Genomic DNA, 24,992 nt, shown 5'->3' with positions numbered 1-24,992 from the left:
TGAACTACTAATAAAAAAAATCAGAAAATAATATCTATATAGGACTTGGTCTATAATCTCTGATCATGGCTTTGGTATGGCAAGTGGCACTTTCACAATTTACAACCCTCAAAGTTAACGAACATCTGAATTACACATTATATAATGATAGGCCTTACAGGGAACACCTAACTCTCTTCTATGTAATTGTGAAGAATATCAGTTCAGGTTTAGAAGGGCCTACTGACCTAGTCTGCTCTTTAATATGGAGTGACTATGATTCAGAGAGAAATGTAATCTCTTCGATTGTTGAGGTAGTTTTCAGAGTATCTCTGGAATACACTGAGGGTGGTGGTGGTGGTGTGAAGATTTCTTCTAAATAAACACTGTAACTCCCAGTAGGATTCTATATATTATTAATTGGTTGTGAATAAAGAAAGCTCACCTAAACACTGATTGACTTGAACATTGATTATGTTAGAGTACAGAACACAGGGTACTATTTTAGTAGGGAAGTTTCTATCAATGCCATATAATTTGCCCATATGATACGAAAAGGACTATTACATTGTGTAATTATATCCTGTTCTGTGAGCACCTACATATAGGACTGCGGAGACCAAAGCAGTCATGTATGACATACCTCTGGGGCAAAACCGGTTCCAGTTAGACTGAAGGAGGTAAATATTTTACTTTGAAGTTAGTGAAAAGTTTTGTAATTATTTGAAATATTATTTAAAATTCAAGATTAATTTATCTTTTTGTTTTTTACTTATTTTTATTTTTTAGAGAGAGCACATGCACAAGCGGGGGAGAAGCGCATGGGGAGAGAGAGAATCTTAAGTAGGCTCCATGCTCAGTGTGGAGCCTGATGCAGGGCTCAATCCCACAACCCCAGGATCATGACCTGAGCTGACATCAAGAGTTAGACGGACGCTCAACCTACTGAGCCACCCAGGCATCCCAAGATTATTGTATCTTTAAATGATTTTGACTGCAATTTGCCTCCTCATCGAATAGTCTAAAGCAATTATACTTTGATGGTGTGAGTTATGTTTCTTCTGCAAAAAAGAGAACTCTCAGACCATTTTCTTTTTTCCCTTACGCCAAGTGTTTGTTTATTCACAGCTATTTAAGAGTTCTTTATACTTCCATCTTGGATGAGTTATAGAGAAAATGAGACCTGGAAATTTCTGATAGTTTCAGTGCCACCCAAGAGGGCTGCTCAGGTTACAGGAGAGCTGGGGGGCAGGTTTCAGTGAGAGTTATGAAAACAAAACTATCGTCACCACCAATCCCAATACACAAAACATCCTAACACATGGTCACCCAGAACTTTTGGAAAACCTATGAGTTCAGAAATACAGGAAGAATAGAGAAGCTACAAAAGTACAAATAACTTCAGGGAGCTGATTAGACAGTATAGCAAAGATTTAAAAAGTCAAGGGAAAAAAACCCTTGCCCCCCCTTTTTTTTTTTTTTACAATTTTTTGTTATACAACTTAATAACCCATCAACTGGGAGGCTGGAGGTTCATTTGAACAAGTTTCTCTTTGAAAATGCAAATACTGGGACTGGGAAAGAGGGCTTTTGTATTAATTAGTTGAATCAGATTATTTTCTTCCTACATCCTTTCAGAGACATATAGTCCTATGCCAAGGAAATAGAAATGACATTAATGTAAAGGAAAAGAAAAAAAAGAAGGAAAGACAATTTGGGCACCTTTCTGGACATTAGGTAGGGAACAATAATGGGAGAAAATGTAACCAACAAGAGGGTAGTGGAAACTTTAAGGCTTCTTTCTCCTCCTGCTCTATCTCATTCTGGCCAAATGCCTGTAAGATCAAAAGTCAGTCTCTTAGCGCCTCTTTCACCTTGGCCTGGTTGGTACCTCTATACTTTGTTAACTAGACTAGCAATGTGAGCACCACTGGAAATCACCATCACTACGAGGTACCTTGGCCTGAATATTTTCTGAGGTACCTTGGCCTGAATATTTTTTTTTAATTTTTTTTTTTTTAACGTTTATTTATTTTTGAGACAGAGACAGAGCGTGAACAGGGGAGGGGCAGAGAGAGAGGGAGACACAGAATCCGAAAACAGGCTCCAGGCTCTGAGCTGTCAGCACAGAGCCCGACGCGGGGCTCGAACTCACAGACCGCGAGATCATGACCTGAGCCGAAGTCAGACACTTAACCGACCGAGCCACCCAGGCGCCCCGGCCTGAATATTTTTTAAGTGGTTTTCTGAAAATGGTTAAAAGCACTTTTCAGGTAAGGATTTTTAGATAAGAAAAATAACACCAACTGAAGGGATCTACATAAAAGGAAAAAATTAGAAAATAATCTAGAAAACATGATGTCACAGAGGAAGTGGCAGAGCTGTTTTAAGTCACAAAAGACTGGGTTAAAGAACTTTCAAAGAACAACACAATGCCTAATGTACAATTTTATTTTAGACTAATATGCTAGACAAGGTTCACACAATGGTTTTTGTATAATGCTATAAATAAAAATGCATGTTTCATTCACAGCACCAAGAGCTGCTCTGCTCTTTTTATTAAAAATTTTTTTAATTTTTTTTTTTTTTTTGAGAGAGAGAGAGAGAGAGAGAGAGAGAGAAGGAATGTAAGGAGGGGCAGAGAAAGAGGGAGACACAGAATCCAAGGCGGGCTGTAGGCTCTGAGTTGTCAGCACAGAGACCGACGCAGGGCTCAAACCTATGAAGCGCAAGATCATGACCTGAGCCGAAGTCAGACGCTCAACCGACTGAGCCACCCAGGTGCCCCTTTAATTGTACTATCATAAAATCAATTCCTTTCAATTTAAAACCAATTAATTTTTTTTTTAAATTTCTGAGACAGAGAGAGAGAGAGACAGACAGACAGACAGTGAGAGCAGGGGAGGGACAGAGAGAGGGAGACACAGAATCCAAAGACAGGCTCCAGGCTCTGAGCTGTCCGCACAGAGCCCAACGTGGGGCTCGAACCCATGAACTGTGAGATCATGACCTGAGCCAAAGTCGGACGCTTAACTGACTGAATCACCCAGGTGCCCCTTACAATCAATTTTTATCACAAGCTATCACAATGGAAAGACCACAAAGACTATGCTGAATAAGTGCAGTATGAATCGCTGCACTTAGTGACACTACCACCCTTGGCTGTTGAAAGAATCCAGAAGCCTATACAATTTTGTCAAGTGATTACAAACGAAATAAAATCCTCCAAAGCCTTAGCTGAAACCACCTAAAAATCAGTTACTACTAAATTGAAAATATGTGATTATAAAGATAATGCCACTTGGAAAATCACACTGACAATAAAGTGGTTACCACACATTAAACGCCCCGAATCGGGAGAGGAAAGGACAGCGCTTCTCCTTTAAACTATACTTGTGAAGATGACGTTGACGGTGTAACATCAGGAATATTATAACCAGTTATACTATAATGAGTTAAGGATAAGAGAATGCTCTGCTTGTGGTTTCTAAATCAACCCTTTAAGCTCACTTTAAAAACTATGCATTCCCTCTTATTTGATTATCTCCTTCATTCTCTAATTAAAATAATTATTCTACCTTTAACTGTATTAGATTATTATTCCTCAGTATAGGAACGGGGGAAACAATGATAACTTATATTTACAGAACCCTGACTCTGTCCCAGAGTCTGAACTAAGAACATTATGTGCATTACCTCATTCAATCCTTTCTACAACTCTTGGAGTTAAGTACTATTATGATCTCTATTTTGTGAATGAGAAAATTTGAAGTTTAGAGAAATTAAATGACTTATCTTAGGTCACATGATCATCAGGAGACAGAGCTAGGATTCAAATCTAGGTCTGTCGGACACCAAAGTGCTTAAACATTATGCTATGCTGCCCCAACAGGGAGTGGAAAGACAGGGTTTCCATTATGAACACTTGCTAAGACTCCCGGATCAAACTGATAGAACCTGGAAAAGGCCCAGTCTATGCCAGTCGCTCCAATGTTTAAGTACCCCAGACACCCACCTATCACCTCAAACCAGTGTTGGTCCTTGAACAATGCAGGGGTTAGGGGCACTGAGCCCCAAGGACCCCAAAAACTTAACATATACCAATAGCCTATTGGTAACCAGAAGCCTTACCGATAACATAAACAGTTGATGAACACATATTTTTGTATGTTATATGTATTATATAATGTATTCTTACCATAAAGTATGCTAGAGAAGATGTTACGAAAGAAATCATTTACAGTACCCAAAAAAATTTTGCACATAAGAAGCCACACAGTTCAAACCCATGTTGTTCAAGGGTCAACTGTACAATGTTTCTGGCTTTGCTACTGATATTCTATTCACTTCAACACTTCAGACAAACATTCTCTATCAACATTTAATCTCCTACCCTTTTTACTTCTTTTCAGGAAAGAACACTTGCCTGGGATCAGCATATCAGAGTTCTAGTTCTACTTGGCGTGTGTGTGGGATGTGGTTAGTCAAGTCATTTGATTTCTCTGAATCTGATGAAGTGGATATTCCACCTGTGTTGGTTATGTTGCTTCAAGGAGAACATCAGCTAAGAGAAAAAAACTCACTAATTTGGATTCACAAAGATTGAGCTAATCTAAACTAGTAAAATAGTCTGAGCTACAAAAAATTTCAAGTATAGGTTTATTTAACACAGGTAGGATTTCAACTAAACTGTACAAGTAGAGATCCTTATAGAACTAAATTAATAAACTGGATAGTTCATCACCAGCACACCAAATGCATCTAGGCCTACTATGTACTATGTACCATGCCTTAGACATATGGAAATAAAAAGGGTAAAGTCTCTGCTTTAAAGGAGTTCGCTGCTTAATAAAGGAGAGCAGGACACATACAGATAATCATAATATTATCTAAAATGGGTTTATAGCAGAGATAATAAAGGCCTAACTCTGTGTACATGGGTGTCGCAGGGGAGAGGAACAGGACAGAGAGGAGACTGGAAAGAGTAAGGGGCAGGGATGGCCTAAAAGTAACATTTAAACTGAGTCCTGGAAGATGAATAGGAGTTTACCAGAAAGAGAGAAGTCATTTGGCACATGCAAAAGTGAAGGAATGGAGTGAAGAACATAATTAGAAATACTATAGGAAGTTTAGTGTAGGGAATAGGGGGATAAGAGGAAGAAAAGAGGAATTACAGATGCAAGCCAGAATCGGAAAAAGGTCACAAAAAACTTTGTTACTGAAAAGCAAGAGATTGGTGGCAAGAGGGCCTATATAAATTGAGCTACCATAAAAGAGTCTCAATGAAGCCAAACTAATGAAGGCTTACTGTATGTATGTTATCTAAAAGGGGGGGGGAGGCGGTCAAGAGTATTTAAACCTCAGACCTTAAAAATATTGCCTATTCAGGTACGAGACAAATATTTAAAAGGTTATCTTCAGTAAAGGGATATAAAATAAACTGAGGGCCAGAGTCAGTAATTAATAGCCAACAAAAATGAGTTAAACCCACCGTTCAGGAAGAAACGGACAACCAAGCACCCTTCCTTAGTTTTCTTCTAATATCTTTTAAAAAATTTAATGTGGTAAAAAACACACAATATACAATTTATCATATTAACTATTATTTTCTTAAAAAGCAAGCTCTACACCCAACATGAGGGTTGAACTAAGGATCAAAAGTAGCAGGTTCTACTGACTGAGCCAGCTAGGCCCCCCTCATATTAACTATTTTTAAGTGAGCATATTAAGTTTATTCACACTGTTGTACAACAGATCTCCAGAACTTTTTCATCTCATAAAACTGCAACTCCTTATATCCAGTAAACAATTCCCCATCTCCCCTCTCCGCATTTATATACATACACATTTTTTCACTCTTCACACTGCACTCCTTTACTGAAGATGTATCAGCACCACCTGAGAAGATAGTTAAACACATTTTCAGGCCCCATCGCAAACTTTTAGAATCTGAGGATGAAGCCTAGGAATCTGTATTTGAACAAGCTTCTCAGGTGATTCTTGGCAGGTATTTGAGAACTATATTCTGTTTATCCCTTTAGCTTATGTACAACATATACTTAGATCCTCCATTTAGAAACCTCTTCAAACTCCTGTATTCAAGGGGTAATAACCCATGAACATAATCTGTTACAAAGAAAATGTCATGACAATGGTTAAAATCTGTCAAAGTACAACCGCTGAAAACAGTAAACATAATCACATAGCTATCCCCAAAGGAAACGGAATCATCAACCCAAGTTTCCATAGTACTAAAGATAGTATCCAATTATAAGGTCTGTGCCCCTGCTCCCCAAGGAGGAGTGTGCACCAACACCTTCTCTTCGATTTCATCTGACCATTTTAAAAAGTACCCTGAAAACTTACGCGTCTTTTCCCTATTACCTAGTTATGAAATAGCAAGAAAAATATTAACCACTGAGCTTGCCACTTTTTGATAGCATATTATCCACTTCTTTGGCTAATAAATGGCAAACTAGCAACTAAAGTTTTCTCTAAATTCTGCCAACTAGACTTGTTGGTATTGGTTTGCTGGCAGGGGCTGAAACTCCTGCTTCTTCTGAGGCAATTGGTTTTCATATCTAAATGCATCTCTCTGCAAGAAGAGAAAAATGGTCACACACAGAATTTCATATCCACACCGCTAAAAGCAAAGTGGAGCAAACCTAAATTTAATAAGCAGACCATGGAATCTTGGTAAGTGTGCTGTCTTTGTTCACATGAAAGTGAAATCATCCTACTGATGTGAATGGAAGGAATTATAATATTGAAAACTACACAGATATTCTAACTATTGCTATTACCTCTAGTCCAGACTATCAAGCCAAAAAACATTTTAAATTACAGTTTTGCTTAAAATGTATAACCAACCATAAACCAGAGTTGTTAACTCCTATTAGTAATCTGAGATACGAACAGATTAGTACTAGAATCTACTTCAAACTTCTATTTCCAGGGAAAACTCATTTTCTAAAGCCTAAATCAGAGGTCCTCAAACCTTTAATGTACGTAACAACCGCAGGGGTGGGTTCTGAAAGGCAGATTCTGTAGCCCCCAGAGCCCCTCCAGAGACTGTTCAGTTAGCGGGGGAGGGGGTGGTGAGCTGCATCCACGGATATGCATTTCCAACTAGCTGTTCTAGTGACTCTGGTGCTGTCCTACTATAACTTTTCCAAAAAAAGGTTCAGTTCATAATCTTAAGTTTTTGTACTGAACGGAATCATGTTTTTCTTAGTTTTTCTTTTTGATATCAAGAATAATTTCCAAAGAGATTTAAAAATAAATTTCTTGTATCATCTCTGATGCTAACTAAATACATGTTATTATCATCTCAATCTCCAACTGCATAATTAAGTATATCCACTTAAGGCCAAATTACTCATAATTCAAAGTTCTGCAAAGCTTGCCCACTAACTGTAGGATCAACCTAATCTTCAGTAATTCAATCATTCTAGATCCAAACCAGGGAACCACTCAAGATATTTTATAGAGATAAAGGTATAAGACTGCTTTATAAATGTTCTCCAATGCAACCTAAGTTTTCCTGATCTTTCCCTAAAGTTGTCAGTCTTTAGGCAGGTCAGTAATAATGTTGTTTTGAATTGAAATAAAGGGAAAAGAGTCTTATGGTGTGCAAAAGTGCTGATTCTTTGAAGAGAATTATTTTCTTAACAAAAAAGTAATTCGTCCAGCTGACCTATTATCTCTTATTTTTTTAGTGATAGCATAAAGAATGAAAATGACCATCCCTATAAATATTCATATCTGGTGGTAATAAAACCACCATTTAAAAAGCAGCAGGCATGCTGGTATTATATATTTAGCTGTCAGTATACTTCATATTTCCCTAATGTGCTGCTGCTTCAGACAGTGGCCTTACCCTGATCCTTTCATTAACACTTCTCATTAATGAAAGTGGAATAGAGGGTAATTTTCTGTTGGTCACTGCCCTTTTAACTTCTTGAGAGTTTAACTCTGCTTAAGCCAAATAGTCTACACAAATGCCTACGCTGTTGACAGGACAAATCTTTTGGCACAAAAAAAGCTGACTGAGCTTTAGAAGCACTTGTCTCAAAGACACACGGTAATCATTAGTAAACCACAAGGTATAGAGAAGAAACAGTGTGGCAGAAAGATTAGTCAGGTTTGGGAGAACACTAGGACCCGAGATGTTTGTAGGAGGATAGCAAGAGAAAGGCACCAATGATATTCTCCTCTCTTGGACATCTATAGTGCACATGTTTAGCATATTAAAGCCTCTGAGAAGTTCTAGAGTAAGGACACCTCTTTATCTCAAAATTTCCCAATTTTGCTTGACCACAAAATCTTTTATCTTCGACAATACCTTCAATATGTTCTACTAAGTATGGGATTCGGGCAAGAAATCTAACCTGAGTCATTATTTCCTCATACGCAGAGAAGATACAACATCAGCCTACCCATCTCACAAGATTGGTGGGAACAAACGAGTTGGTATTGTAAACCTGCTTTGTAAATCACACGTGCTGCTGGTTGTATGCCATCATTACCATTAAGAGTAATAGTGAGTTTAGGAACAGACCTCTCATTCTCTACGTGGGGAGTCAAAAACAAAGAAGCCACGGTAGTTGAAAGGAATATTACATACATTTCCTCCAAAGCTTTCTCATTCTTAAAAGCACAACTGAATTCCAGTAATGCTCACAGCAGTAACAAGCCATACAAAAGCACTGCCATCTGCAGGCCAGAGGGATGGAATGCTTGCAACGGTTCTTAAGAATGAAGTTTCAAACCACCAGGCACTCCTGTTCAGCACACGCCTGTAGCCTCTGCATAGGACTTAGCTTTTGAGCACAGGGAGACTGAGTTCTCAAACTGACTTGAGTAAGAAGTTCTCATGTCTTCTCTACACAGGACCAACGCTGAGAAATGTTGAAGAAAATCACTCTGGCCTTCTGTAAGTACTACGTTGTGCTCATACCACAGTAACCCCAAGGAGTATGGATTTTTTTTTTTTTTTTTTATACAGCCCTTGAGGAAACACTTTAATGATCCGAACAGACTTTTTTGAGTTTCCTTTCAATGAATTAGAGTAAATCTGCTCTCTCACACATTAAGTTTATGAACAGACTACAAACAGAAGAGGCTGTTTACATAAGTTAACCGGTCAATGCCTTTCTTTGGAGAACGTAATTAGCTTTATTCGGCAATTCACCAATATGACCTAGCAAATCAAAAGGAGCTCCTAATGCCTTCCTTTTTTTTTTTTTTAAATGTTTTATTTATTTTTGAGAGAGACAGAGACAGAACGCGAGTGGGTTAGGGGCAGAGAGAGAGGGGGACCCAGAATCCGAAGCAGGTTCCAGGCTCTGAGCGGTCAGCACAGAGCCCCACGCGGGGCTCGAACCCACGGACCGTGAGATCATGACCTGAGCCGAAGCCGGACGCTCAACCGACTGAGCCACCCAGGCGCCCCTAAAGTGTATTCATTTTTGAGAGAGCGCGTGAGTGGGGGAGGGGCGGAGGGAGAGCCCGATGCGGGGCTTGAACTCACAGACTGCGAGGTCGTGACCTGAGCCGAAGTCGGACGCTCAACCCACCGGGCCACCCAGGAGCCCCAGCCTAATGCCTTCCTTAAACGTATGGTGTTTACCTGCCCTGTAACGTTGCACAACCTGCACCTAGGAAACATTTTTCCACGGGGCCTTGAAATACGGTTTCTCCGGCACGTTCTACAAGGAAAATTACTGTTTCTATGTTTCAGGTTAAAAGATCGTGCCAGAGGTTTCAAAGAGCATCTGGAAGGTGACAAGAGGAGCTGAAAGAAACACAAAGAAACCAGAATACAGGAAGAAACATGTTAAACAGCCACGGGATCTCCAATACCCACAGTGCAAAAGCTTGGGTTTTACGGGTTGGAAAAAGGCAACACGAAAGTTAGTTTTCACACCCAGACCGACTCACACAGAAAACATTACGTCTACAGTCGTCAAACGCCCAAACGGCTCCGTCGTCGGGTGCAGAAAGGGTCAGGAGGCTACGACACCACAACGCAACGAGAAAACGGAGGCGGCACACCCCGCGCGCTCGAGCCGACGCTTCGTGCGGTTCCGTGGGACTGCCACTCGTAGGTCAACACCGACAACAGTTCGCAACGAGAAAGCTTCTCATGTTACCACCCCCGAAGATCCTGGGGGGCGTTTCACGGAATCCGCTATGCTTCAGGGAGAAATCCCGTGCACAGAGCGAAAGCCAGGACCGCAATGAACCCCACACTCGTAGGGCAGCGTTTCCCAAAGCGTGGAACGCACAATAATTTCAGCAGGAACAAGGACGCGCTGTTTATTTTAATAGACAGGTATTTATTATTATTTTTTTTTTATGAGCATTGGAAAAATAACTGGCTTTCCATCATACGGTTTGGGATTTACGTTTCCACCTTAAACAAATGTATTTAAGGAGGAGGAAAATAGAGGCAGTGCAAAGGAAAAAATTAACATTTGGGAAATAAACAGCAGTACAGATGGTACACGGACGTAGAGGTGCAACGCGAGAGACTGAAATCTGGGAAGCGCCGTCTTAAAAAAAAAAAAAAAAAAAAAAAAAAGCCCCTGGCGGGTAGTCGGGAGCGGAGTGCCCTGGGTCACACTTGGGGCGCTGGCTCTGTCGCTAATTTCCGCGAGAACCTCGGGCACAGATTCTTTCCCCGTCCTTTGGGGCCGGGGTCCGCGTTACAAAATGGGTGGGGGCGTCACACGACACGGAGGCGCCTCGAGGATGCTGTCAAGGGGCGGCGAGGAGGCGGCGACAGGGACCAGCGCTCGGTTCGCCGCACGGCGCTGCACGCCCCGTAGAACGCCCGGAGAGGCGGGCCGCCTCGCTCCGAGTTCGAATCCCGCCTGCGCCACCGACTGGCTGAGGACCCGCAGGCGAGCGACTTCACCGTTTCGAGAAAGGGGCGCGGGGTGTGCAGCCCTACCCTACAGAGAAGCTCGGAGGACTGCGGTCGGCGGTTCGCGCACAGAGAGGCGGCCGCGGTGCGGCGCCGCCCGGACCGGAGCCCCCCACGGGCCGCCCGGGCCGGCCGGGCCTGGGCTTGACGGGAGCCAGAGGCCGCGCCCCGCACCGGGCATGCGCAGCTCCGCGCGCACCCGGAGAGAAGCCGAGGCCGCGGCCGCGGCCGCGCGTCGAGCGGGCCCTCCCGCCTCAGCCTCCCCATCCGGCCCCGGGCCCCTCAACCGTCGGCCGCAAGCCCCACGCCTCGGCAGACGGCCACCGCTTCCCGGCACTCACCGCTACCAGCGCGGCGGGCTCTCGGCCGCTCCTTCGCCTCAGGCCCGCCCCTGCCGCCTCCACCTCAGCCCACCTGCCCGCCGTAGGACAAAGGCGCCACCAACCGACCGGCGCGGGCACGAGGCAATGGCGGCCGGGGCGGAGAGTGGGGGCAGAGGGCGCGCACGCAGCGGCAGGCGCGGCAATGTCGCAAGAGCGCGCGGGTTTACGGCAGGGCTGAGTTGGGCGTCGATCTCCTTAGCAATGAGAGAGAGGAAGTAGCTATGGGGCGGCGGTTGAGAACGCTAGGGGTTGCCTAGTAACGGCGTCCCCAGCTAAGGATGGGTCCCAGGCCTGGTTCCCTGATCCCAAGAGGCTGCGCCTTTCTTCTAGTCTTCGGAGCGTCTTCCTTCCATTCTAACTGTGGAAACGGCTCACTTAAATCCTGAAATACTTTATTTAGTTTTTCATGAAACGAAACAAAACCCGAAACACCTTTAGATATGTGTATTGGAGAGTAGCGTACAGACTCCTGCAACCTCCGGATCTCAAGGAACAAAGACAGCAGAGAGGTAGAGAAAATGTTTTATTTAAATTCGCATTTAAATAGGCAGTGTACCCTATTAGTTTCGCTGGCAAGAGGCAGCTTCTGGTGATAGAGTCACAGGTTCTTTTTGAGTTCTTTCTTCCTGGAATATTTATTCAACGTCAAAAAAAATTTCACGGAATGTAGGTGCTGACTGTGAAGCATGTAAAATGTTGTATCGTTCATTTAACTCCCAGAATAATTTGTCGGAGGGAATGGAGTTTGCTTACATGATTGTAAATATTATAATCACAGCTATTGCTATATGAATCAGGTAGGCTTTTTTATTAGGAAATGCTTCACACCCTGTGGGGGTCTAGTTTTTCTCCTTGTGAACAGTGCATGCCAAGCAAACACGGTGGCTGTGGAATTTGAACGCTATGGGAAGTCAGATTTCTCTGACAACCACTCATTTGCTCATCCCTTCACTCATTTGCTCATTGAATGTTTACTATACACTTACTAGGTGGCCCTATGCTTTATTAGACACCTACTTTCAAAGCACTATCATGAGCAAATACAGACCCATGTCTGCTATCTTGGAGATTATTGCCTAGTGGAAAGAGAAAATAGGTGAATTATCACACTTGAGTGTGTAATTACAGGTAAATGCTTGAAGGAAAGAAACAGGGATGCATTGTATTGTCTAGTTTTTCTCACCTGTGACAAATGCAGGGTGTGCCTGATGCCTATGGACAAATACACTTGGTCTTTAGATCTTTAATAATTCAAAATTCATCATGGCTCATTTTCTTCATCTGTAAAATAAGGATAAGAATAGCACGTGCCTCTGGGGCGCCTGGATGGCTTACTCGGTTACGCGTCCAACTTCACCCAGGGTGGTGATCTTGCGGTCGGTGAGTTCGAGCCCCGTATCGAGCTCTGTGCTGACAGCTCAGAGCCTGGAGCCTGCTAAGGAATCTGCGTCTCCTGGTGTCTCTGCTCCTCCTCCACTCACACTCTGTCTCTCTCAAAAATAAATAAACAAATTAAAAAAGAATAGCACGTGCCTCATAAAGTCAGTGTGAAGTTAAATTAGGTAGTAAGTATCATACACAAAGCTCTTAGATTCATGCTTAGCTCATCGTGCAGGCTCATCAGCTCATAGATCTCTTATGATCCCACGGTTTGTGTCTTTCTATAGATTTGTTTGTGTTCACAGTTTGTGAGACATCCCTAGAAAACAGTGGCCCTTGGGTTTTCATCGGCTACTCTGTTCACAGGTGGAATAAATAGAATAAATGTCACTGGGAGTTGATCAACGAGTCCTTGTTCCCCAGGACACTGGGGTGGGAGTGGAGGGGACTTTGTTGTGATATTAAGTTCCTGGTGAACCCCAACAAGAGCTAATAGCTCCTCAGAGCAAGATTCTGTCAACAAAGTGGATCAGAATGGGACTATCCCCACTCAACAAGTTCTGTTGTATGTTGAAAGGAGTGGCTCAGGGAACTATGGAATAGCCGCTCTAAGACTCCTCTCAGCCATCAGGGAGACCAGTGTCTATGACACAGCCATCAATGTCAGTACCGTTTTGTACAGCTGTGGAAGTCAAGAGTAACGACCTCTGAAGGGTGTCCATGTCCTAATCTCTGGAGCCTGTGAATGTATCCCCTTACGTGACAACAGGTGTTTTGCAGATGTCATTAGGTTAAGGATCTTGAGATTGGAAGATGATTCTGAATTACCCAGGTGGGCCCAATATCATCACCAGGGTCCTTATAAGAGGGGAGTAGGCGGTCAGAGTCAGAGATGTGATAATGGAAGCAGGGGGTAGTGAGGGAGAGAGAGAGAGACAGACAGACAGACAGACAAGATGTTACTACACTACTGGCTTTGAAGGTGGAGGATGGGGCCTTGAGACAAGGAATGCAGGAGGCCTCTAGAAGCTGGAAAAGGCAAGAAAACAGATTTATCCCTAGAAACTCTAGAAGGAACACAGCCTTGCTGACTCATTTTTAACTTTTGACTTTCCTCCCTTCAGAAAACTTAATAAATATATATTTTCCTTTTCTAATGTTACCATGGTTTATCTTTCCCCTTTTAATAATTTAATCTTATTGATTTTGATGTATGCTGTCACATCATACATTATGTGTTATTTTTGATTCCAAATTAGATTCCTTCTTTCCCCAAGCTATTTCAACACCAAATAACAGCTCCAAACCATTTTTGTATCTCTTCTCTATCATATAGCACTTTTTATAGGAGGATTAAATTCAGGGCTCCTCATTGATTCTGTAATATCTCTTTCTTTTGGAGACAATTCACAGAGTTTCAATTATTATTACTCTAGATAGCACCTATTTAGTTGTTTTGTTTCCAGAGCCAAGTGAAATATACTTACGAAAGTGTTTAAAGAGCAGGTAATGTTTAAAGAGAGAAAATGTTTAAAGAGCAGGTAAATAAATCTTTTATGCTACTCAGATTGCCAGGGCAATCTGATTAATCCCTCCCTTCACGTGAAATTCTCAAAGGATCCATCTCTAAATTTGCCTTCATATGTTGGGGTATAGAAATACAATATAAGTATAATAATTATAAAAATGGTTAAGGATGATGTCAGAGAGTAGGACAGTTCGGTCAAGTCCTGGCTCATTGTTTCCTGGAGATTCCGGTTCAGTGAGTCTAGGGTAGAATAGTTAACAATACCAACAGCAACAACAACAAAACTCTCCTCCCAGGTGTACACACCATGGGGCTTGGTGATTACAGAGATAACATACCTTAAAGGCATTTACCATGTTTCGGGGTCTCTCACAAATTACTCATACCGAGAATGAGAGTTGGAACTGGATAACTGGCTGAGTCAGTAGAGGCAGAATCTGAAGGAGGAATGTTCCAGATTCAAAACTTAATGATGTAAAGCAAAAGCATTTTATTCTTGTTCATAGTTTCTGGGGCCCAGGAATTCGGGAAGGGCTTGGTTGAGTGGTTGTGGCTCTGAGTTAGTAGCTGCAGCTGGAACAGCAGGGGGGGGCTGGAGGAGCTGGAGGCTGGCTGGACGTCTTTCTCTCCCCACATAGTCTCTGGGTCTTTCCATGTAGTCTCTGCATGGGCTACTTTGGGCTTCCTCATAGCATGGTGATCTCAGAGCAGTTATGCTGCTTACATGGTGCTCGGGGCCCTGGGAGAGTGGCTGAAAGAACCAGGCAGGAGCTGTATTGCCTTCTGTGACAGAGCCTCAGAAGTCCTATAGCCTCATAATGCTTGTCATATTCAAGGCCCTCCACTCAATGGGAGGAATAGCAAGGACTCGCTGGGAGCAGAGCCTGTGGGTGGAAGATGAAGTTATGGCCACCTTTAGGGAATACAGTCGGCCACAGAGTTATCCCTCGTCCCCATATCCAGTGCACCAGATCCTTCCCCCTAACGTTTCTCGAATGGGTCCGCCCTGACCACCACCTAGTTCAAGCTGTCAGCACTCCTAGCTTGCACCTCTTTGCTTATCTCCAAACTAGGCTCCTTGCTTTCACCTTTTCTTCTCTCCAGTTCTTTCTCTTCTATAGCTAGAATATTTTTATACAACAAATCTATTGTCACTCCCCACTGTCCTTGGGATAGTGATAAAGCTGGTCCCGATGATCTGGAACTTTGCCATTCAGACTCACATTCTGCCACTGTCTCCCTTGTTTTCCAGCCTGCAACCCCATTGGTATCATTTCAGGCTCTACATTTACCACATTCTTTCCACCTCAGGGCCTTTGTACCTCCTGTTGCCTCTGCTTAAATACTCTCCCAACCCTTTTCCTGCATCACCATCCTCCCTCCTCCCTTCTCTGCCACCTCTTTAATTAATTCTATTCATCCTTAAGGTTGTGAAAGTAATTAAAGGGAAACCTCACTTAGAGTGGAGTTGGGAAGCTCTCAAGGGGAAGCTCTCACTCACAAACTTTCCAGCGCAGATCCTTTTGCTTTCCTGGGCAGGAAGAAATTCACTGGACTACCCCAACAGGAAGAAGAAAGATTTCCTCCTTGCCCAGCAACAGCCCAGCCAATGAGAAACTGCCACCACTCAGCCAATGAGAAACCGTTACTACCCTGAACTCCTGCTTTGCTCCAAGGGAATTTTGTTCAGAGCAGCCCCCTCCAACTTCCTCCTTTCGCTGCACGGAGTAATGTTCCCCCATTTTGTTCTCCGGACTCGCCCTCGGTTTACCATAGCTAGCGTGTCCCAAATAAATTCCTCTGCAATTCCCAAATAAACTCTTTTTTTTTTTTTGTAAAATAACTGGCTATTTTATTTTTAAGGTTAATAAAATTTTCTTTAAATCGTCCTCCCCCTCTCCACTAGAATAGAGAGACAGTATAGCCTGGTAGCTAGGATCACGGACCATGGATTCAGACCACTTGAGTACGAATTCTGGCTCTACCATCTACTCACTGTGTGACTTAGGGCATGTTGCCTAACCTCTCTGTGCCTCAGTTTTCTCCTTTGTAAAACAGAGATAGTAATAGGATCTATCTATCTAAAAGGATTATTGTGAATGTTCAAACCCACATATGTAAGTCAACATCTGCAAAACACTTAGAACACTTAGGAGGAACCTGCCCGGGTGGGTCAGTCAGTTAAGCGTCCAACTCTTGATCTCAGCTCAAGTCTTGATCTCAGAGTCCTGAGTTCCAGTCCTGCATTGGGCTCCATGTTGGGCGTGAAGCCTATTTAAAAAAAAAAAAAACCCACGAAAAACACTTAGCACACTTAGTGCTTGTCATGGACTGCACAATAAGCATTAAGCTGGTCGTGGTTTGTCAGCCTGTTGCCCACTCGTGTAGAACTGTGCACTTCTGTCTTGAAATTACTCTTCCAACCAGAGGCCATTTAATGGGATGTGAGGAGAATTTGGGGAGTACCTCCTAATCTGTGACTTTGGACCCACAGCTGAGGATAAAGGGGTGCTAGATATTTTATAAAGCAGAGGCTTTAACCCGGGGTTCATGAACTTGGATGGGAAAAACCTGCTTCTTTACTTTCATTTACCTCTGACTAAAATGAAGCCTTTCTATCTTCCCTTCTTTCTCTTTCTTTCTTTCTTTCTTTCTTTCTTTCTTTCTTTCTTTCTTTCTTTCTTTCTTTTTTCTTTCTTTCAAGAGCATAAACAGGGGAGAGGGGAAGAAGGAGAGAGAGGGAGAGAGAGAAGGAATCTTAAGCAGTTTCCATGCTCAGCACGGGGCCCAATGGGAGCTCAATCCCACAACCCTGGGATCATGACCTAAGCCAAAATCAAGAATCGGATGCTCAACCAGCTGAGCCACCCAGGTGCCCCAAAGCGTTTCTTTCACTTATGAATGCAAGCAACAAACCGTGATACTGTCAGAGCCTGCTACACTGTCTCCAGTAGAAATCACAGATATTTCATATCACATTACAATTATTGCAGATGTCTTGAATTATTGTTTGCACTCATCACTGCTTTGAAATTATGGAAATTTTAGACTTGCCACTAGATCTTATTATGTAATCCATTAATGAAGATGCTCAGTGCTACATCACAGATTTGTCTTTTTACTATTTTGATGACTGTATTTCAATATACATAATTGGTTTTCTTTGTACCTCTATTTATTATATTTTATGCATTTAGAAATGTTTTTCTAAAAAGGGTCCAAAGGCTTCTCCGTATGGTCAGAGGACTTCACAACACACACACACACACACACACACACACACACACACACACACACACACGAGAATCCTGCTCTAAAGAAAGTAGTTAATACCTGGGATGAGAAGCTCTCCTTAGGGCATTCTAAGAGGTGAGCACTTTCTTTGAGTCAGCACTCTCTGAGGACTCTCTCTCTCTCTCTCTCTCTCTCTCTCTCTATATATATATATATATATATATATCCTTATTTAATCCTCCCAGCATTTTAAGAGGTAGGCATTATTACTATCCCTGGGATGTAGGGAAGAAAATTGAAGCTTGGGTAATTGGGTAAATTACCTACGGTCACAGAGCAGTGCACCAGTGGTTGAGTTCATGCTTTTAATGCCTCCAACATCCTGATTTCCATATAAATCTAGTCCTCCCACTATCCTGCAAAGCAATTCTCCCATTCTTCCATTTTGCAGATGGGGAAACTGAGTCTCAAAGAGAATAAGTTATTTTTCCTCGCAGTTAAGCAACACAGGATTCAAACCCACATCTGTCAGGCTCCAAAGCGCACGTGCTCCACTGTGCTCTGCAGAGCGAATTCAAGGTGCCGTGCAAATGTAGCCTGGGAGAGCTGACAGTTTATCAGATATATGACTCAGGTAGACCTTTCTATGCCATCCATCAGGATTAGACGGTTTGGAAAGAAATGACTGCTTTTACTGCTCATGCTGTGGGGTTACAGAGCAACGCGGGGCGCGTCTTCATGGATGTGAAATACACACTGGCATTTGGGAAACTCCATTAGCCACTATTGTCTAGACAGAGAGTTAAAAGTGGGAAGCCGGAGATGTAAGAATACACAAGTAGGGAGTTCTGTGTCGGCCTCAGACTGAAACAGAAAGAACCATGATTTTGAAACCATTAAAGATGAAGTTGGTGAGGATCAGAGTGGTCTTGTGACCTGTAAATCTAATGAAATGAAAATGAGGTAATGGTATGTTTTATAACTATTGAGGGTCTGAGAAGCTGGAAATTATCTCGGCGTGAATACCATAAGGGAACAGGGAACAATGGAAGCCATCTAGAAAAGGATCTTTATTCAGCTTTATTTATAGCAGGTATTCATCTGGTCTTTCAATACGGGGACCACAAAGGGGCTTGTCTCACCTTGCTGGGTGTATGAAAGCACAAGGCTTGTCACAGTCCCTTCTGCTTCCTCTCATAGAGCCCAGCCTGCACCAAGGAGGGAAAGGCAGAGGGTGCCTTGAGGGGGTTGCTGAATGGCTGGTGCTGCGGGAGAAGCAGAAGAGCAGAGAGAAGAGGAGGGGAGAAGAAAAGAACTTAGAGGACTCTTCCTGTCATTGCCCAACCCCCATTCTCTAGACCTGAGCTGTCTAACTAGCGATGTGTGACGATTTACATTTATTAAGAGTAAATGGAATTAAATGCCTACGGCCTTAGCTGCGTTAAGTATATTCCAAGTTAATAGGCACATAGAGCTTAGCTAGCCGCTCTCACATTCGATACAGATCTGGAGTGTTGGCATCAGCACAGAAGGTTCTGTTGGACAGTGTTGATAAATACCCAATTCCTCCCACGAGTCTAGGAGTATTCAAAGTCCAGGACGAGTGGAACCCGATGGCTGTAACATCCCTGGCCAACGGGAAGGTAGAGGATTAGAGTCTTCTGAAATGGCACACGCGTCCCACATTCCGTATAACCTTAGGTGAGCTACCTGTACTCTCTAGGATGCAGTTTTGTCCTGTTTCTAATATTAATGATTAATAACATTTTTTACTGGATATTACAAGAAAAATACATAATTAATTAATCCTCATAACAACCGTGTGAGCTATTAGGTCCCTTTTACAGAGGAGAAACCAGAGATTAAAGATGTACTCAGAGGGAGGGGTGGGTGGGTGATGGGTATTGAGGAGGGCACCTGTTGGGATGAGCACTGGGTGTTGTATGGAAACCAGTTTGACAATAAATTTCATAATAAAAAAATAAAGATGTACTCAAGGGGGCGCCTGGGTGGCTCAGTTGGTTAAGCATCTGAGTCTTGATTTCGGTTCGGGTCACGATCTCACGGGTTCACGAGATTGAACCCTGCATCAGGCTCTGTGCTGACAGTGTGGAGCCTGCTTGGGATTGTCTCTCCCCCCTCTCTCTCTGCCCCTCCACTCGTGCTCTCTCTCTCTCTCTCAAAAATAAATAAATAAAAAAGAAAAAGGAAAGAGTGTACTTAAGGCCACAGTCAGGAGCAGAAGAAGGCTTTGCACCCAGGCCTCTGACTTCAGAGGCCGCATTTCTGTTCATCAGTCTACACAGTCTCCTCCTGCTAGTTTCTCATCTGCAAACCAAGAGGTCTTACGTAGTTGGAAGTCTCGCAGAAACAGAAACTGAGATAAGGATTTGAGTGCAAGTAATTTGGAAGGTGACCCCACGAAGCATCAGTGGGGGTGTGGGGAAGTGAAACAGGGAGGGAAGGAAGCCATTACGGGCTAGGTTCATGTGCTGATTGTGCCGTGGACAACTGGGGGTTAATCTTCACGGGGCGGTAGTGTAGAACACACACCGCTGAGTTATCCCACTCAAGGGACGAGGGAACTGGGATACTCACTCGCTGACTCTTTGTCTGTCATTGGTAGAAGGCCGCTCCCAGGGGCATTCCCCCAGGCACTTCTGTCCTGCCCCCTTCAAGGGCTAAATATGCTCAGGCGGCCTTAAAAGGCCCTTCAGGAGAAGGTCACAGGTGCTTGAAGGAGGGACAGGAAGAGTGACTATGGAGGACATAAAAGTGGGGTAGCAGCAAGGTGCTACCTAGGGGATTGTATAAGTGGTCTTTCTGCTCTAACAAACTAGCGGCTAGTGGTGCTTGATATTAGGTATTTTACATCATAAAATCTGAAACTATAAAGATTAGCAGTCTTCCAGAGCATGGCTATGGGGAGAGCTTCGAGGTACAATCAGACATCTGAGCTGATTTTCAAGATGGGTGACACAGTATGGGGTGCCTGGGTAGCTCAGTCGGTTAAGCATCAGACTTCGGCTCAGGTCATGATCTCACGGTTTGTGAGTTCAAGGCCCACACTGGGCTCTGTGCTGACAGCTCAGAGCCTGGAGACTGCTTCGGATTCTGTGTCTCCCTCTCTCTCTGCCCCTCCCCTGCTCGCGCTCTGTCTCTCTCAAAAATAAATAAGCATTAAAAAAATTAAAAATATGGGTGACATAGTAAAGGGTTAACATTGAAATCATACAAACAGCTCTTCATTAGGGCTGGGACTTATCTAATTCAATGCTATAACCTCAAAAGTGACATATAGCAAATGCTCAATGAATATTTGTTGAATGAACACGTGAATGAATGAAATTGTTAAGAAAAAGACATTCAGTAAAACAATGGGCAAAGGATATATTCAGTTAGTTCATGAAAGAGGAAACCCAAATGGTTAATAAGCATTTGATAGGATGCTCAATTTCTTTTTTTTTTCAACGTTTTTTTTTTTTATTTTTTTTATTTATTTATTTTTGGGACAGAGAGAGGCAGAGCATGAACGGGGGAGGGGCAGAGAGAGAAGGAGACACAGAATCCGAAACAGGCTCCAGGCTCCGAGCCGTCAGCCCAGAGCCTGACGCGGGGCTCGAACTCACGGACTGCGAGATCGTGACCTGGCTGAAGTCGGACGCTCAACCGACTGCGCCACCCAGGCGCCCCAGGATGCTCAATTTCAATTATAACTGAGAAAATGTAAATCAAAGCAATGAGACCTCTCTCTTCACCCATTAACTGTCAAATATTAAAATGAATGACAACATCTAGTGATAGCATACAAAGCAAAGGTCCCTTCACACTTGTACATTTCCCAAGTGTTTTGTAAATACTGTTCCCATTTACAATATACATATCTGCAAATTCCACTTCTGGAAATCTATAGAAATAGAAGCACAAATGCCTAAGCGTATGGGTACAAGTACATGTGGTTACAGCATGCTTTGCAGCGGTAAAAACCTGGATGCAGCCTGAATGTACATCAAAAGAAGAATGATTGAATCAGTTGTGACAAGCCCCCATCACAGAATATTACCCAGTTATTAAAAAAAGGAATGTGTCAGATCTGTGTCTGCTAACCTGGAATGATTTCCATGATAGAGTTAAGTGAGAAAAGGGCCAAAAAATGGCAAACATTCTTTTTCTTATGGAAGGAACAAATATATTTATAAATGTGTAGAAGGATACCTATCAAGCTGTTATGGAAGGGGGGGGGGTGTAAAGATAAAGAAAAAAAACCAGGTATTTACAGAAGTGGAAATAATGCATAGGATACCATGCTATTGAAAAACATAAAACAGGAAATCTATCTAGGATATCCTCAGAAAAGAAAAATCTGAAGGTACGTATGGACAAGGACAGCAAGGTGACATGTACAAATGAAAAACTGATTTAATTTTGGAATGGGACCATGGCTAATTTCTTGGTCTATTTTAAAGTATCTCTTTCGTTTTTTTTTTTATTTTTTTTAAACGTTTATTTATTTTTGAGACAGAGAGAGACAGAGCACAAACGGGGGAGGGTCAGAGAGAGAGGGAGACACAGAATCTGAAACAGGCTCCAGGCTCTGAGCAGTCAGCACAGAGCCCAACGCGGGGCTCGAACCCACATACCGCGAGATTGTGACCTGAGCCGAAGTTGGACGCTTAACCAACTGAGCCACCCAGGCGGCCCTGAACATCCTTCTCATTTTAGGGGAATGTCGAAGGGCAGGACTCACCAGGGGCCAGGAGGACTCAGATAGTTCTTCCCACCCACTGGCAGCCAGAACATGGGGTGTAAGCCAAGTGTGGCCACTCTAATGTCCCTTCCCAAGACACTGAACTTCGAGGGATTGATGCTCAAGGTCAGGGTCACTTACTGATCGTGTTAGTTATCTATTTCTATTGCCGTGTAAGAAATTATCCTAAAACTTAGCGACTTGAAATAATGAAACATTTATGAGCTCACAAATCTTCAGTCAAGGTGTCAGCTGGGCCTTCGCTTATCTGAGACTTGACTGGGCCTGGAGGGCCACTCGTCTTATGTGGCCGATGGCCAGAATTGCCGGATCCTCACCATGTGGGCCTCTCTATGGACTGCCTGAACATTTTCCTGACGGGACAGCTGGCTTCCCAGGTGGGCCTGACAAGGGAAGAAAGAAGAGAGGAGAGGAGGAGGGGGAGGGGAAGGGAAAGGGAAAGGGGAAAGGGGGAAGGTGAGAGAGAGAGAGAGAGAGAGAGAGAGAGAGAGAGAGAATATTCTATAGAGCACAGAAGCCTGAAATCTCAGTTTTATGACCTAATCTTAGAAGTGACGTGCCATCATTTCCCCTTGTTTCTATTGGTTACACAGACCAACCTCGGTACCGTGAGGGTGGGCACCCCAGAGGGTGTAAAGACCAGGAGGTGGGGTCATTGGGGGCCATCTTGGAGGTTGGCTAACAGAGCTGGTTTGTAAGACCTGTAAGACCTGTAGCAGAGTCTTGACTATGTCCTGCCTCCTGCGGTTCCTGCTGGAGTTTGGTCCTTCAGCCTTCCTGTCAGTTCTATGAGCCACCTGACACCCTCCAACAATGTTCTCTTCTATTTAAGTTCACCAGCTCCGACTTGTCTTGCTTGCAATGACAACTGTGACTAGAACAGGTGCCATGAGAGAGGACAGTGGTGGGGAAGTGGGTTGCAGCAGAGGAACTTAACTTTAGATAAGGTTATCAGGGAAGAACTCTCTGAGGAGGTGTCATTTGCCCGGAGATCTGAATGGTGATGAAGGGTCAGCAGATGAAGAGTGGGAGGAGGGGCCTTTGCGGCAGAGGGAACAGCATAGACAAAGGCTCTGAGGTGAACCAAGAAGACTGGATGGCTGGGGTGTAGCCAGCAAGTGGGTGTGTAGAAGGTACTACCATCAGAAGTCAGATTACTCAAGATCTTGAGGCCACTGTAAGAGATTTGGATCCTCTCCCCCAACCAAAGCCATCTCACATTCCAGACATCAGAGCTTGACAAGGCTGAGGACAAGACCCCGAGGTCTAGGAAATCAGGATCAGCCAAGTCAGTAAGTGGCTTTGGCCAGATCATGCTAAAAAAATGTCTATAACTTGTCAGTTCACCCATCTTTTTTTTTGCTGGCTCTCAGGTTTTCTTAACTTGTGGTTGGGTTCTTTTCTGAGTTTCGTAGTCCTTTTGATAAATCCCACCCCAACTATGCTGAGCTGAAAGGAGAGATTTGTGTTTACAGTTGGGCCTGGGAATCCTAGCCTGGTTCTCTGGTGGAGGGAGATGAGCAGCTCCCCAGACAGTGTGAGAATGATCAGGTGGACGCGATGGGGCCCTACAGTCTCATTACTTTATAGTCCCACGTTCACTCAACAAATACTTGCTCAGCATCTAGCATGTGCCTGGGCTCTGTGTGGGCCTCAGGCTACAAAGGCCTTCCTCTCCAAGCATCACGTTAAGCATGAAGGATGGCGCAATCCAAAGGTTACTGAGTGGGAACTCCCCATTACTCAGGAAATGGTACCATGTCCCACGGCCAAAGCAAACGGGCCCTGTGTAACCCGCATTCTGAATGGAGCCTGCAAGGTTTACTAAAGGGGGCACAAATGGCTCAGATCCCCTAGCTATAAGCTCACTTTCCTCTTCCTTGCCCAAACAGTAATACTGGGGAGGGAGGAGTTCTTTGGTTTTGATGAGGAATATAGTGTTTATTGTGAAAGCAATTCCCTTTTCTCCCCCTTTTCATTGGGAGTCCCTTCTGGAGATTGAGGGGTGGCTGCAAGAAGGGGATGCTGGGATGCTGTTCCCCAGTGGGGGTCAACCTGGTAGTGGACTTGCTGATGTCCCCCTGGGTCATCAGGTCACCCCCTGGGTGATCTTCCCCCCTGAGCAGGGGAAGAGAGAGGTGAAGAGAGGGGTCACCGTGGAGCCACTGGCCAGGACGTCTTGAGTTTCTCTGGGTCAAGTGGACCCAGTAGTAGTTAGCTAAGCTCCTAGTGTTCCACCGGAGCAGGCTGACTGCAGAGCAAGAGGGTCCCACCAGAGGCAGAAGCAGAGGTGGCGGGGCAAGGTGGGGAAGCTGAAACCTGAGCCGGACGCCCCCTGTCAGAGGACTGTGCAATGGGGAAGCCCACAGAGATATACTCATGTGCCCCATGAGAAACCATTTGTAAACACTTGCTACTCCAGGTTAGCCCGGGAAACAGGGTCAACCCACAGGGAGGGAGCTACTGTGGAGGGCTCTTCCCATTCCCCCTTTCCCAATTTCAACAAGGGGGAGGGTGCTGGGGCGTGTTTCCAAGCCGGCTAGGCTCCCTCCCCCCCACCCCCCTTTATTCGAACTGGCAGGATCCTGGCTCCAGTCAACCCTTGGATGAGTAAGGGAGAAGACAGAATGAGATTTAAATTGAGTTTGAGAATAAAGCTTTCAAGGATGGAGGTTTAACAACAGAAAGTGATCCAAAAGTAATGCAATCTGCCCAAGATGTCATTAAGGGATGGAAAAGGGAAATTCACCACAGCATAGCTGAAGGTAGAGATTAGGGGGGAAAGCTTCA

The 24,992-nt window shown here is 43.9% G+C and overlaps 2 protein-coding genes across 4 annotated transcripts in view; one reads left to right on the top strand and one right to left on the bottom strand.

Annotated features, from left to right (window-relative positions):
- Positions 1-11,346, bottom strand: part of NCOA5 (nuclear receptor coactivator 5) — a 30,342-nt gene extending 18,996 nt beyond the window's left edge. For all 3 annotated transcript variants that reach the window (XM_042980266.1, XM_042980267.1, XM_042980268.1), the window contains exon 1: positions 11,251-11,346. The gene's annotated coding sequence lies outside the window, so the exon portion shown is untranslated. The remainder of the gene's footprint in view (positions 1-11,250) is intronic.
- CD40 (CD40 molecule) overlaps positions 11,236-24,992 on the top strand; it is a 28,506-nt gene continuing 14,749 nt past the window's right edge. Inside the window, exon 1 of the mRNA XM_042980270.1 lies at positions 11,236-11,801. The gene's annotated coding sequence lies outside the window, so the exon portion shown is untranslated. The remainder of the gene's footprint in view (positions 11,802-24,992) is intronic.

Source organism: Panthera tigris, chromosome A3, assembly GCF_018350195.1.
Source record: "Panthera tigris isolate Pti1 chromosome A3, P.tigris_Pti1_mat1.1, whole genome shotgun sequence".
NCBI classification, from domain to species: Eukaryota; Metazoa; Chordata; class Mammalia; order Carnivora; family Felidae; genus Panthera; species Panthera tigris.
This window is presented reverse-complemented; position numbering and strand designations above follow the sequence as displayed.